Source organism: Rhinolophus sinicus, chromosome 11, assembly GCF_057876585.1.
Source record: "Rhinolophus sinicus isolate RSI-liver-muscle chromosome 11, RSI-T2T, whole genome shotgun sequence".
NCBI classification, from domain to species: domain Eukaryota; kingdom Metazoa; phylum Chordata; class Mammalia; order Chiroptera; family Rhinolophidae; genus Rhinolophus; species Rhinolophus sinicus.
Window position 1 is genome coordinate 17947855 of NC_142511.1, and position 13792 is coordinate 17961646.

The window sequence follows — 13792 nt, forward strand, 5'->3', positions numbered from 1 at the left end:
GAACCCACCAGCCTCGGATGCTGGTTGTCCTACTGCAGTGAATCCCGACTGAGGGCTGTGAGAAGTTGCTCCTCTGGATTCAGGTCGTTAAAGGGAGTAATGATGGCTGTCTCAATTTCTAGTTTAAAAACTCAGTAACGGCTCTATAAGAGAACAAACCACTTTGAGAGGCTTCTTATGAGTGTGGGATAGCAGCTAGTGGCAGTTGAAAGGGAGAGAGTTGAGCAAGCTCAAGACACAGGACAGTCTGCGCGCTGTTCAACACCACTAGCCACTAGAGGGAGCCAGTGGGAGGGTTGAACCACTCAATTATATTTTATTTCACTGTGGGGTTTTTTTTGTTTTGTTTTTTTACTTGTTATGAACATTTGCAAACACACAGAAAAGTACAGAGAACAGTGTAAGGAGCCTCTATATTTCCATCACTAACAGTTACCATATTTGCTATATCTATTTTTTCTGTATTTTGAAATAAATCCCAGACATCAAGACATTTCATCCCTGAATACTTCAGTATGTACTGCGAAGGAGTAAGAAAAATTTCTTGTATCACTACAATACAATGCTATCATTCCCAACAAAATTAACAGTAATTCCTTAATATCATCTAACACCCAGTCCATATTCAAATTTATCTATTCCCAACAAATGATTTTTGCAGTTTATTTTTTTCTTTTAAGATTTTTATTAAAAATATAGCTAACATACAATATTATATTTGTTTCCGAGGTACGTCATAGTTATTCAACATTTTATACCTAAAGAAGTGCTCACCATGGTAAGTCCAGCAACCATCTGACACCGTTACCACTCTATCACAATATTATTGACTATATTCCCCTTGCTGTACATTACATCCCCATGACTTATTTGTTTTATACCTGGAAATTTGGACCTCTTATTTCCCTTCCCCTTCCCCCCTTTTAAATTTATTAATTACCATTGACATTCAATATTATTTTATATTAATTTCAGGTTTATAGCATAGTGGTTTGACATTTATGTAATTTAAGAAGTGATCCCCCTGACTAGTCTAGTACTCACCTGTCACTATACATAGTTATTACCCTATCGTTGACTGTATTCCCTATGCTTTACTTTACATCCCCATGACTATTTTCTAACTACAGATTCGTACTTTTTAATCCTTTCACCTTTTTCACCTTGCCCCCAACCGTCTCCCATCTATCACCCCAGCAAATCCAGTACCCATCTGACACCATACATAGTTATGACAATATTATTGACTATATTCCTTGTGCTATATCCTACATCCCCATACCTACTTTGTAACACCAATTTGTACTTCTTAATCCCTTCCCCTTTTTTCACCCACACTCTCAAACCCCCTCCCATCTGGCAACCATCAAAATGTTTTCTGTATCTATGAGTTTGTTTGTTTTGTTTGTTAATTTTGTTCTTAGATTCCACACATAAGCAAATCACATTGCATCTGTCTCTCTGTCTAACATACTCCACTCAGCACAACACCCTCCAGGTCCATCCATGCTGCCACAGCTGGCACGAACCCATTCTGTTCCATGACCAAACAGTATTCCATTATATATATATATATCACCTATTCTATATCCATTCATCCATCGACAGACACCCAGGCTGCTTCCACATCTTAGCCAATGTAAACAATGCTATAATTAACATGGATGCAACATCCCCTCCAGGTGGCATTTGGGTTTCTTTGGATAAATATCCTGGAGTGGCATTACTGGCTCTTTCGTTGTCTCTTCTTATAGCCTTTGTTTTAAAGTCTATTTTGTTTGGTGTAAGTATTGCTACCCCAGTTTTTTTTGTTTTGTTTTTTTTTCATTTCCATTTTCATGAAATATCTTTTTCTATCCCTTTACTTTCTGTCTGTACGTGTCTTTCAGTCTGAAGTGAGCCTCTTGTAGGCACAATATGTAAGGATTTTGTTTTCTTATCCATTCATCCCTCCAATGTCTTTTGACTGGAGTATTTCATACATTTACATTAAAAGTAATTCTTGATAGATATATAGATAGTGCCATTTTATTATTCATAATTTTTTTTAATTTTTTTTTTTCTGTCTTAAAGAAGTCCCTCTAACATTCCTATAATACTGATTTGGTGGCGATAAACTCCTTTAGCTTTTTCTTGTTTGGGAAGCTCTATCTCTCCTTTGATTTTAAATGATAGCCTTGCAGGATAGAATAGTCTTGGTTGTAGGTCCTTGCTTTTCATCACATTGACTATTTTATGTCAATCCCTTCTGGCCTGCAAAGTTTCTGTTGAGAAATCAGCTGACAGTTTTATGGAGGCTCCCTTGTAGGTAACTAACTGCTTTCTCTTGCAGCTTTTAGGATTCTCTCTATGTCTTTGTTTTTAACCTTTGTCATTTTAATTATAATGTGTGGGCCTGTTTGGGTTCATCTTGTTTGGGACTCTCTGCACTTCCTGGGCTTGTATGTCTATTTCTTTCACCAGGTTAGGAAAGTTTTTAGTCATTATTTCTTCAAATAGATTCTCAATCCCTTGTTTTCTCTCTCTTCTCCTTTTGGTACCCCTGTGATGCAATTGTTGCTACACTTGATGTTGTCCCACAGGTCCCTTAAACTATCTTCTTTTTCTTTTTGCTGTTCCAATTGGGTGTTTTACACTACCTTGTCTTCTGAATCACTGATTCGATCCTCTGCTTCATCTAGTCTGCTGGTGATTCCTTCTAGTGCATTCTTCATTTCAGTTATTGCATTCTTCACTTTTTCCCCCCTTTCTTCTGCCTCCCCCACTCCCACTCCGGTTCAAGCTGTTGTTTCTCAGTCTAGTTGTGTAGGACACAGCTCCCCGGCCCATGCTGGTATTATGAGCCTTGCGCTCCCCTGGCTGAGGCAGTCAGTTGCCGGTCATCGGTCGGCCGCTCACAGCAGCTCAAGGCCGCTCACAGCAGCTCATGGCAGCTCTTGCTGGCTGCCGGCCACTCACGATGGCTGCTGGCCACTCATGGCATCACACAGTATCACACGGCAGCCCGCAGCAGCTCACACCAACCTCTCGCTGCTCACAGCAGCCCAGCTCCAGGGAGAACTGTTGTTCACAATCTTAGCTGTAGAGGGAGCAGCTCACTGGCCCATGAGAATCGAACTGACGGCCTTCGGCGTTAGGAGCATGGCGCTCCAACCAAGTGAGCCACCGGCCCGACCCGTATTCTTCACTTTTGACTTGTTCTTTTTTATGGTTTCTATGTCCCTTTTTATACTTGCTATCTCTTTGTTGAAGTTCTTACTAATTTCCTTGAGCATCCTTAACCATTGCTTTGAACTCTGTATCTAGGAGGTTGCTTGCCTTCATTTTGTTTAGGTATCTAGGAGGTTGCTTGCCTTCATTTTATTTAGGTTTTTTTCTGGAGTTTTCTTCTGTTCTTTTATTTGGAATATATTTCTTTGTTTCCTTATTTTGGCAGCCTCTCTGTGTTTGTCTCTATGTATTAGGTAGGTCTGCTATGTCTCCCAGTCTTGCCGGGTGGCCTTATGTAGTAGGTGCCCTATGGCACAGTCTCCCTGAGCATCTGAGCTGGGTGCTCCAGGAGTGTCATTTGTGGGTTGTGTGTGCCCCCTTGTTATAGTTGAGCCTTAACTGCTTTTGGCCTGTCAGTGGGTGGGACTGACCCTTAGGCTCACTGGCTGTGGTATATGGACATATCCACAGCTTATGGGCTGCTCTGCTGGAGGCTTACCCCACTGAGATTCGCCCCAATGGGCTCTGGTGCCTGTTGAGACCACCCTTTATGTGTGTTGCTTGTGGGGCTAATTGGGTGGTGTTGTGCTGTGGTCTGAGGCCAACCTTCAAGTATGTTGGTTCTTGGGCCTCTTGGGGAGGGTCTGGTGCAGGCCCAGTCAGCCACTGCCTGTGACCAGCCAGGGGCTATCTGGTAAGAGCAACAAAATGATCCACAGTTGTTTACTGCCTGTGCTGGACCTGGAAGTATGTGGGTGAGGCCATGCTGCGAACTGAGGACGGCTGCCACCAGTACTGGGTCTGGGGTAGCTCCGCAAAAATCCAGGACACCCTGAGGCCTGTTGCCACCTACCAGCTCTCTGAAGCATCAGCCACTAATTACACCTTGTGCAGTATGTGAGTTGGGTGAAGCAGGGTCTCAGGGAGTCATTAGAATGGGAATAACTGTGGTCACCATGTTAATGTAAATTCTGGTTTGGTGCCAGTGCTGAGTCTGGAATGACTCAGCAAAAGTCTCAGAGCACACCAAGGCCAGTCACTGCCTGCTGGACTCCAATAGTTTTCCAAGATAGTTTTCTGATAGTTTTACAATGCAGGTGGGCCGGTTGCTCACAGAGAAAGTGCCTCCAATCGTGGGCAAATTGGGTGGAGCTGTGTCCCAGTGAATCAGCAGGATGGAGGTATGGAGCTCACCAGGCCAATCAGATTCAGACTTGGCTGGAGGGGGCGGGCTCAACAAAAAAGATGGCGCCTGCAACTGGCTGCACAGAAGGTGGAACCCTCACCAGGAAAATACCATCTGTTCTCCCTCCCTTCAAAGCCACAGACCTCAGTCTGCCCTCAAACACCCCTCCCTCATGTTTCCGAGGTCCCCTGAGTCATTGCCCCTCCGCTGGAGCCCAAGGTAAGAGTCTGCGAGCGAGTGAGTCTTTGTGTGGGCTGTTTAAGCAGATATCTGCGTTTCCTGCAGCCTTCCAGCCCAACCAAATGGTCAGCATCCCCACTGTTTTTCCTAGCCAGATGTTGTGGGGGCGCCTCTTCTCGGCACCAGTACTCTGGGCTGGGGTCCCTGTTCCTCCGGGGGGAACCAAGGTGACCGAGATAGCCTTCCTGATTCTCAACCACCACACACAGGTGTGGGACCCATTCTGTGTCTCCACCCCTCCTACCAGTCTCGATGTGGCTTCTTCTTTATATTTTTATATATACAGGACTTCTGTTCAGCTAGACTTCAGATGGTTCTTCAGATTAACTGTTCTATAATTTAATTGTAATCTTAATGTGTTCACGGACGAACACAGGCATCGTGTTTATCGACTCCACCATCTTGGACCTCTCCCTTTTCAAACTCTCAACAGTTTATTTCTTTTAATGAGGATCTAATCAAGCCCTACACATTGACAAGAAAGTTGTAATCTGTTTTAGTCTTGGTTATGTAGTGTTAATTCCACAATGAAGTGTTTAAACTTACAATGGTTAGGAAACATGAGAGTTAATAAGCAATAAGTTAATGACAGCACATAAATGATAACAATTCTGCAAATTCGCCTAAGGACACTCTATCCAGATCCTTGTTATGTCCATTTGATTAAAATCCTTCAACAGCAAGCAAGAGTCTCTAATACCTTGAAGTAATGTTAAAAATTGATACGGACAATATAGCTGACTTTTCATTTGATTACTCTCCACATCCATGTGTTTTATTTTCTGAGCCATGCTTGCAAATAGCCACCTAAAACCTTCTCTTTTCTTGCCACTTAGAAACAAAACACTAAAATTTATCAAAATAACTCAGCAGAAATCTCAAGAATTCTAATAGTAGGTGGAGTGAAAAAAGTTTGTCTTTTTTTGACTCCATTACTCAACACATAAATTTCAGCGTCTTACTGTTCTTATGGCTCCCCAACAAAACACAGTGTTATTTCAAAATTTATTCATTGATAAATCATTTTTAGACATTTTAAATTAATTTAACACCTTGCATCATTTGTTAAATGGGGAAATTGGCAACTGTTTCTTTTTGTGAATATTATTATATTGCCTTAAATTAGCTACTATAGTAAGGTACTAATCTAAAAGTAAAAACATTGGCTAAAATTTGTGACTTTATCATTTCAAGGGAAAAATAAAATGATTTTTTTCAAGTTTCTGAAAATGTCCAAAAGTTTTTATATTACTGAGAAAGGCAGCCACAAGCCAACAGAGATTACAGCATTTTCTAGCACATTTGATTGTTTTGCATGCCAGTTTACAAATTCCCAAACTGGAACAAATGCAGCATTTCCAGTCCTTCAGTCAAACTTGGAAGTTCTCCAGTTCATTCTCTCCTCCCAGCAAGGATTTGGTGCCTTGGAGAATTCCATTTCAGAAACAAGCTGTTCTTTCCATTGTGAGCTGAGCCCTGAGGCTAACAGCTTAAAAGCTACTTCTGGTAACTCCTCTGGGTTGTGGGCTCTGCTTGGCTCTCACTAAGTGTCCAGGCTCCAGTACACAGGGCAAGGGGGATATTATTGAGGTTAGCTTCTTCTTAGTAGAAAAGAAACAAAGCCACTAGGCTGAGCTCCTCCAAAGTGCAAAAGGGACGAGGAAAATACATCTTTTTATCCAAATAAGCCAGTGCAACAATATTGCTATGGACAGATGGAGCTTTGCCACCAAGGAAATTCCTTTATTAACATTTGAATCGTTCTTTACAGTTTACAAAGTGCTTTCACCCACATTATCTCATTGGATCCTGACCAAGAGGTGAGGTGCATTATGTTTTGTGTCAGGTTACGAGCAAGTGGCCCAGCTGGACTGAGAAGCCAAGGTTCTTTCCACATGCTGCATTGCTTCTCAGAGTTACAGATCTTTATGTGCTCTCAGAATGGCCCTAAAAAATCCTCATTACTGTACTGTCGTGTAAATGTACATGGTTTTCTGTTCACTCCTTCCCCCCACCCAGCCATTCCACTGTCTCCAATAGTTGTAAATGCCTAAATTAATTCTTTCTGGGATTCAGAAGGTGACACAGAAGCCAATGACCAGGACCATTTTCCTAAGGGAAGTCACAGAGTGCCTCATAATTCAATCAATTCCATCAGGGTCCAGAGATAGGGAGGGGTGTGTGATTCACCCTCTTGGTGAAATCTCCTTGATTTTTGTCTGAAGGTGAGGGCTGGGTGGTGTGCAGAGGTGGGGCAGGGTTGGGGCCCTTGATGACTTCTGCTCCGTAGAGCAGGCATTTATCGTGAAACTGAGAGCAGGGGATTAGGTGACAGCTTGTGTATACCTCACGTTAAGCAAAGTGATTTTGGAGAATCTGTATTTTTGAAAAGAATGGTTCTTGGCCTGATAAAATGGTTCCCCATGAAATTCCTTAAAGTGTAAGTACTGAAAATAGGGTTTAGTTTACAAAGAACTAATGTATACACAAACTTTTAGGGGACATTATCTCTTGTCAAGACACGTACATCTCTAGGCAGAGTCCTAGAATCCTAGAACCAGAACAAACCTCCAGACCTCAGCTTGGCTCTGACCCCTGCTCCAGCCAAGACTGACTTAATCAGTACTATTGACATCTACTGTATACAGAGCTCCATGCCAGGACTCATAAACACACTGCAGATCTATTATAATTTCCAAAATTGGAGGGTTTACCCATTTTGAGTAAGAGTCTAGAGCAATGCTGTTGTATTAAATCTGTTTTAGTTGCTGGTAAGGGAAACACAGAGCTGGCAGAAGCACCGAAGGGCATTTGCGACTCTCAGGGCAGGCTTCCCGGGAGTGTGACCTGTGCTGTCTCACAGGGCCCCATGCTCAGAAAGCCCCCATACTTGGTTTAATGCTATGCTGTTACCATCTTGAAATTCTTAACTCTTTAAATAAGGTGCTCCAAATTTAACTGTGCACTTGTGTAGCTCACAGAATGCAATGTGCTCTTTCTTCTCCACACCCCCACTCCCCCCTTCCTCTTCCCTCTCCTTTGTCTCCTCTTCCCTTCAGCCCGTCCTCTTTCTTCTTCTTTCTCCCACTCCCTCGCCCTCCCCTTCCCCTTTTCTCCATCTCCTGGCTCTGCCTCCCTCTGTGCAGTGGTTTACTTGTCTTCTAGTGTGGCCACACTCCTCTGCAGCCAAGAAAGGTGGTGCTGGTGGAGCTCCAGGGTGACGTGACCCCAGTTCAGCACTCCCAACATCCATATGCCAATCCCAGAGAAAGGCCTAGTGGCAAAGCCTGGCTAGCTACTCACCAAACCTGCTGCTTCCTTCTCCTAGGATCAGATGGAATTCCTGACCTCCCCTGCCTCAGGAGTGGCCAGATGCATGAGTTTGGCGTGAGATGTGAAAGGCCCCATTTTCAGCCTTGCCCATAAAAACCTCTCAAAAGTGATATAATTTAACCCCTTCATTGTACAATGAGCAGGGGCAGAGCTAGGTTTTATGACACCTAACGATTATGCAATTTGGAGGCCCCACGAAGAAAAAGAATACAAAATTAGGCAGTACATATGGGAATATTTATTTAGAATAACAGAAATCACAAAGTACAAATTTTATAACTTCACAAATAGCACAAAATCCAGAAGAATAACATTCTATTTTTATTAACTGCTTGACATATCTCTATTTTACTTCTTTCTATTTTTTTTTGGGGGGGGACGGGCTATAATTTCTTTGACAGTCATCTCATAGTATAAGGATTTTGTAATATCTCTTTTTGTACATAGCGAGTTGATAGATAATTCAGTCTTTTCTCTATCATGGGTGATCAAAATTTGTTTCTTTAAATGCAAAATCAGCAAATGTGTTTTCACACACAGGTATACTACCTATAGCACTGCTGTAAGTGTGCACCCTACATAAAAAGAGGAATTCTGATAAATGCTATTTTGTATGGTTCTCATAAGCAAACAAACAAGCATTGTACATTTGTAATTGCATTTGTAATTGCATATGTAATTATCAAGTATACCAAGTTTGTGGAGAGAATCTTTATTTTGATAGATATTGATGAAAACAGAATCCTCGGCTAACAATTTTACATATCTGTTTATCAGATATTTCCCATAGACTACTTTCCAAGGTTTGAAATGGCTCCATCCATTTCAAACCTTGTTTTTCGTCTAATACTTACTTAACTTCCAGTACCAGGCAGCCTACAACACAGTTAAATCATAGCAAAGCTCTGGCCTTGCACCTTGGTGTTACAAAGATCCTGTTAGCACAGTGCTATGGATCCTTCCTGATCCTGGGAAGGGCTGTGAAGCTTAGGCTTCGTCAGCTTCCTGCTACTTCAGCCTCTGCTGATAAAGAAATGGAGAGGAAAACAGTTTGGTAGGGACAAGTCAACAGGTCTCCTGATTGTAGGCCGCAGTGTTTTTTTTCTACTAGAACATATTTTTAAAGTCTCTTTTTATATAAAATATAATATTTTATATTAAAACTACCTCTTGCTATCTGATGGGTACTAGATTTATTGGGGTAACCAGCCCATAAGTTATATAAATGTCTAATCACTACATTGTATATATGAAACTAATATAATAGTGTATGTCAACTGTAATTGAAAAAGAAATTGCCTCTTACTTTTCTGAAAATTTTTTACATAATTCAATAAATTTAACTTTTACCCTGGAAAGTATTATAGTTCTCCAAAATGGGTTTTTTTAAAAATATATTTTTTAGAGTGCAATGTGGGCAGAACTGCTGCACAGGAGAAAGTGCCTCCGGCATTGGGGGAGATGGGTGGAATGGGGTCCCAGTGAGTCAGCAGGGTGGAGCAACAGAGCTCACCAGACCAATCAGATTCAGATTTACCTGTGGTGGGGGAGGGCTCAACACAGGAAAGATGGCATCTGCCTGCTGGTTGCATGGGAGGATGACCCAACAAAGGGAAAATGGTGACTGTCCTCCAGCCCTCACCATAAAGCCACACACCTCGGTCTGCCCCGCCGTATACCTCCAACATTTCCCAAATCACGATCCTTCCACCAGAGCCCAGGGTGAGTACCTGGGAGTGAGAGAGTCTGTGTGTGGGCTGTTTAATAAGAGGACGTCTGGGTTTCCCACAGCCTTCTGTTCCCACCCAGATGGTCAGAATCTTCACTATTTTTCACAGCCAGATATTGTGGGGGCTCCTCTTCCCAGCACCTGTACTCCAGGCTGGGGAGCCTGGTGTAGTGCTGGGGTTCCTCGCTCCTCCAGGGGGAACCTCTGTGGCTGAGATATTGCTTTTGATTCTCGACCGCTGCACAGAGGTTTGGGGCCAGCCCGTTTCCTGTCTCTGCCCCACCTACTAGTCTTGATGTGGCTTCTTTGTTATATCCTTAGTTATAAAACTTCTGTTCAGCCAAACTTCAGATGGTTCTCCAGGTTGATTGTTCTATAATTTCGTTGTAATTTTAATGTGTGCACAGAAGGAAGCAGGCACAGTGTTTATCTCCTCAGCCATCTTGGATCTCTCCCCTCTCTTTTCTTTGCGATAACAGACATCCTAATGGGTGTGAGTTGATATCTCATTGTGGCTTTGATTTGCATTCCCTGATGATTAGTGATGTTGAACACCTTTTCATATGCCTGTTGACCATTTGTTTGTCTTTGGAGAAACGTCTATTCAGGTCCTTTCCCCATTTTTTAATTGGGTTATTTGGGTTTTTCATTTTTTTGCTACTGAATTGTATGGGTTCTTCATATGTATTGAATATTAACCCCTTATCAGGCATGTAGTTCACAAAGAATTTTCCTATTCCATAGATCGCCTTTTCATTGTCTTGATGGTTTCTTTTGCTGTGTAGAGCTTTTTTGTTTGCTGTAGTCCCACTTGTTTATTTTTGCTTTTGATGCCAAATCTGCCCACCCCCCCCAAAAATCATTGCCAAGATCAACATCAAGGAGCTTACCCCCTATGTTTTCTTATAAGAGTTTTACAGTGTCAGATCTTGCATTCAAGTCTGTAATCCATTTTGAGTTGATTTTTGTGTATGTGTGAGATAAGGGGTTAAGTTGCATTTTTTTGGATGTGGACATCCAGTTTTCCCAATACAATTTATTGAAGAAACTATCCTCTCCTTATTGTATATCCTTGGCTCCTTTGTTGAAAATAAATTTATCATATATACATAGATTTATTTCTGGGTTCTTTATTCTGTCCCATTGATCTATGTGGTTTTTTTATGTCAACACAATACTGTTTTGATTAATATAGCTTTGTAATATAGCTTGAAATCAGGAAGTGTGATGCCTCCAGCTTTGTTCTTCCTCACGATTCCTTTGGCTATTCAGCGACTTTTGTGGTTCCAAATCCTTTTGAGGATTGTTTTTGTATTTCTGTGAAAAATGCTACTGGAATTTTGATAGGGATTGCATTGAATCTGTAGATTGCTTTGGGTAGTATGGATATTACAACAATATTAATTCTTCCAATCCATGAGCATGGACTATATTTCCATTTATTTGTGTCTTCTTCAATTTCTTTCATCAATTCCTATAGTTTTCCGTTTATAGCTCTTTCACCTCCTTGGTTAAATTTATTCCTAAGTAGCTTATTCTATTTGATGTTATAATGAATGGGATTGTTTTCTTAATTTTTCTTTTCAAGTTTATTGTTACTATATGTAAACACATGATTTTTGTATATTGATTTTTTTGTATTGTGCAAATTTACTGAATTTGTTTATTATTTCTAACAGCATTTTGGTGGAGTCCTTAGGGTTTCTATATATAATAGCATGTCATCTGCAAATAAAGACAGTTTTAATTCTTCCTTTCCGATGTAGATGCTTTTTATTTCTTTTTCTTGCCTAATTACTTTGGATAGGACTTCCAGTGCTATGTTGAATAAAAGTGGCAAGAGTGAGCATCCTTGTCTTATTTCCAATCTTAGACAGAAAGCTTTCAGCCCTTCACCATTAAGATGATGTTAGTTGTGGCCTTGTTACCTATGGACTTTATTATGTTGAGGTGTGTTTCTTCTTTACCCAATTTGTTCAGAATTTTTATCATGACAGGATGTTAAATTTTGTCAAATGCTTTTTCTGCATCTATTGAGATGATTATATGATTTTTATCCTTCATTTTGCTAATGTGGTGTATCACATTTATTGATTTGTGAATGTTGAACTAACTTTGCACCCCAGGAATAAATTCCACTAGATTATGGTGTGTGATCCTTTCAATGTACTGTTGAATTTTGTTTACTAATATTTTGTTGAGAATTTTTACACATATATTTATCAGGGATATTGGCCTGTAGTGCCCTTGTCTGGTTTTGGTATTAGCATAACACTGGCCTCTTGAACTAAGTTTGGAAGAGTTCCCTCCTCTTGTATTTTCTGGAAGAGTTTGGTGTTAATTCTTTACGTGTTTGGTAGAATTCACCAGTGAAGACATCTGGTCCTGGATTTTTCCTTCTTGAGAGGTTTTTGATTACTAATTTAATCTCCTTACCTGTAATTGGTTCTGCTTAGATTTTCTTTTTCTTCATAATTCAGTCTTGGTGGGTTGTATGTTTCTAGGAATTTATCCATTTATTTTAGGATTTCTAATTTATTGGTGTATCATTATTCATAGTAATTTCTTATGATCCTTAGTATTTCTGTTATTAATTGTACTGTCTCCTCTTTCATTTATGATTTTATTTGAGTCTACTCTGATTTTTCTTAGTCTAACTGAAGGTTTGTCAATTTTATTTTGCTTTTCAACAAACCAGTTTAGTTTTGTTCAGCTTTTCTATTGTCTTTTTAGTTTTCAGTTCATTTATTTCCACTCTGATTATTGTTATTTCCTTCCTTCTACAAGTTTTGGGCTTAGTTTCTTCTTTTTCCAGTTCCTTGAAGTGTAAAATTGGGTTAAGATTTTTCTTTCTTTTTTTTTTCTTAATGTGGATATTTATTACTATGACCTTCCCTCTTAAGACTGCTTTTGCTGCATCAGTAAGTTTTGTTATGTTGTAGTTCTATTTTCATTTGTCTCACAGTTTTTTTGTGTTTTTTAAATTGTCCTTTTAATTGCTTTTTTGACTCAGGAGTATGTTGTTTAATCACCACACATATTTCTAGTGTCACATAAGTCCCCAGTTTTAGAACATTTTCAACAGTACAAAAAGTTCCTTTGTGCCCATTTTCAGTCAGCCCACACTGTGACCCTTATGCCCCAGGCAACCACTGTTTCTATAGATTAGCCTTTCCTGAAAATTCCATATAAGTGCATTAAAACAATATGTAGTCTTTTGTGTCTGGTTTCTTAATATAATATTTTTGATGTTCATCCATGTGTAGCATGTGTCCATGATCTATTTTTAATTGTTGACTAATATTCCATTGTAAGGATACACCACATTGTGTTTATCCATTCACCAGTTGATAGACAATTGGATTGTTTCCTATTTTTGCCTATTATAAATAACACTACCATGAACATTCACATATAAGTCTTTGTGTATGCATATGCTTATATTTCCTTGGATGTATATATAGGAATGGAATTGCTGAATCCAATGGTAAATTTAACTTTTTAAGAAACTGCCAAACTGTTTCTCTAAAGTGCCTGTACCATTTCACATTACCACCAGCAATGTAGGAGGATTCCAGTTTCTCCCCATTCTCATCCACCACATGGTAATGTCAGTCTTTTTTATTATAGCCATTTTAGTGGGTGTGTAGTGACATCTCTTTGTGGTTTTAATTTGCATTTTCCTAAAAGCTGTTATGGAGCATCTTTTCATGTCTATATTAGCCATTCTTGTTTTCTTTGGTTAAATGTCAATTCAAATATTTTACTCATTAAAAAAACTGGATTATCTGTCTTCTTATTATCAAATTATAAGAGTTATTTATATATTTATAAGTCTTCTATCAGATATATGATTTGTAAATATTTTCCCCCAGTCTGTGGCTTGTCTTTTCATTCTCTTAATTGCGTCTTTTGAAGAGCAGCAGTTTTTACTTTTTATGAAATCCAATTTATTAATTTTTATTTTATGTATCGTGTTTTTGTTGTCATAGCCAAGAAATACTTATCCAATCCAAAGTCACAAAAATTTTCTCCTTATAATCTTTTAGGAGTTTGTAGTTTTAGCTCTTACATTTAAACCAATAATCCATTTT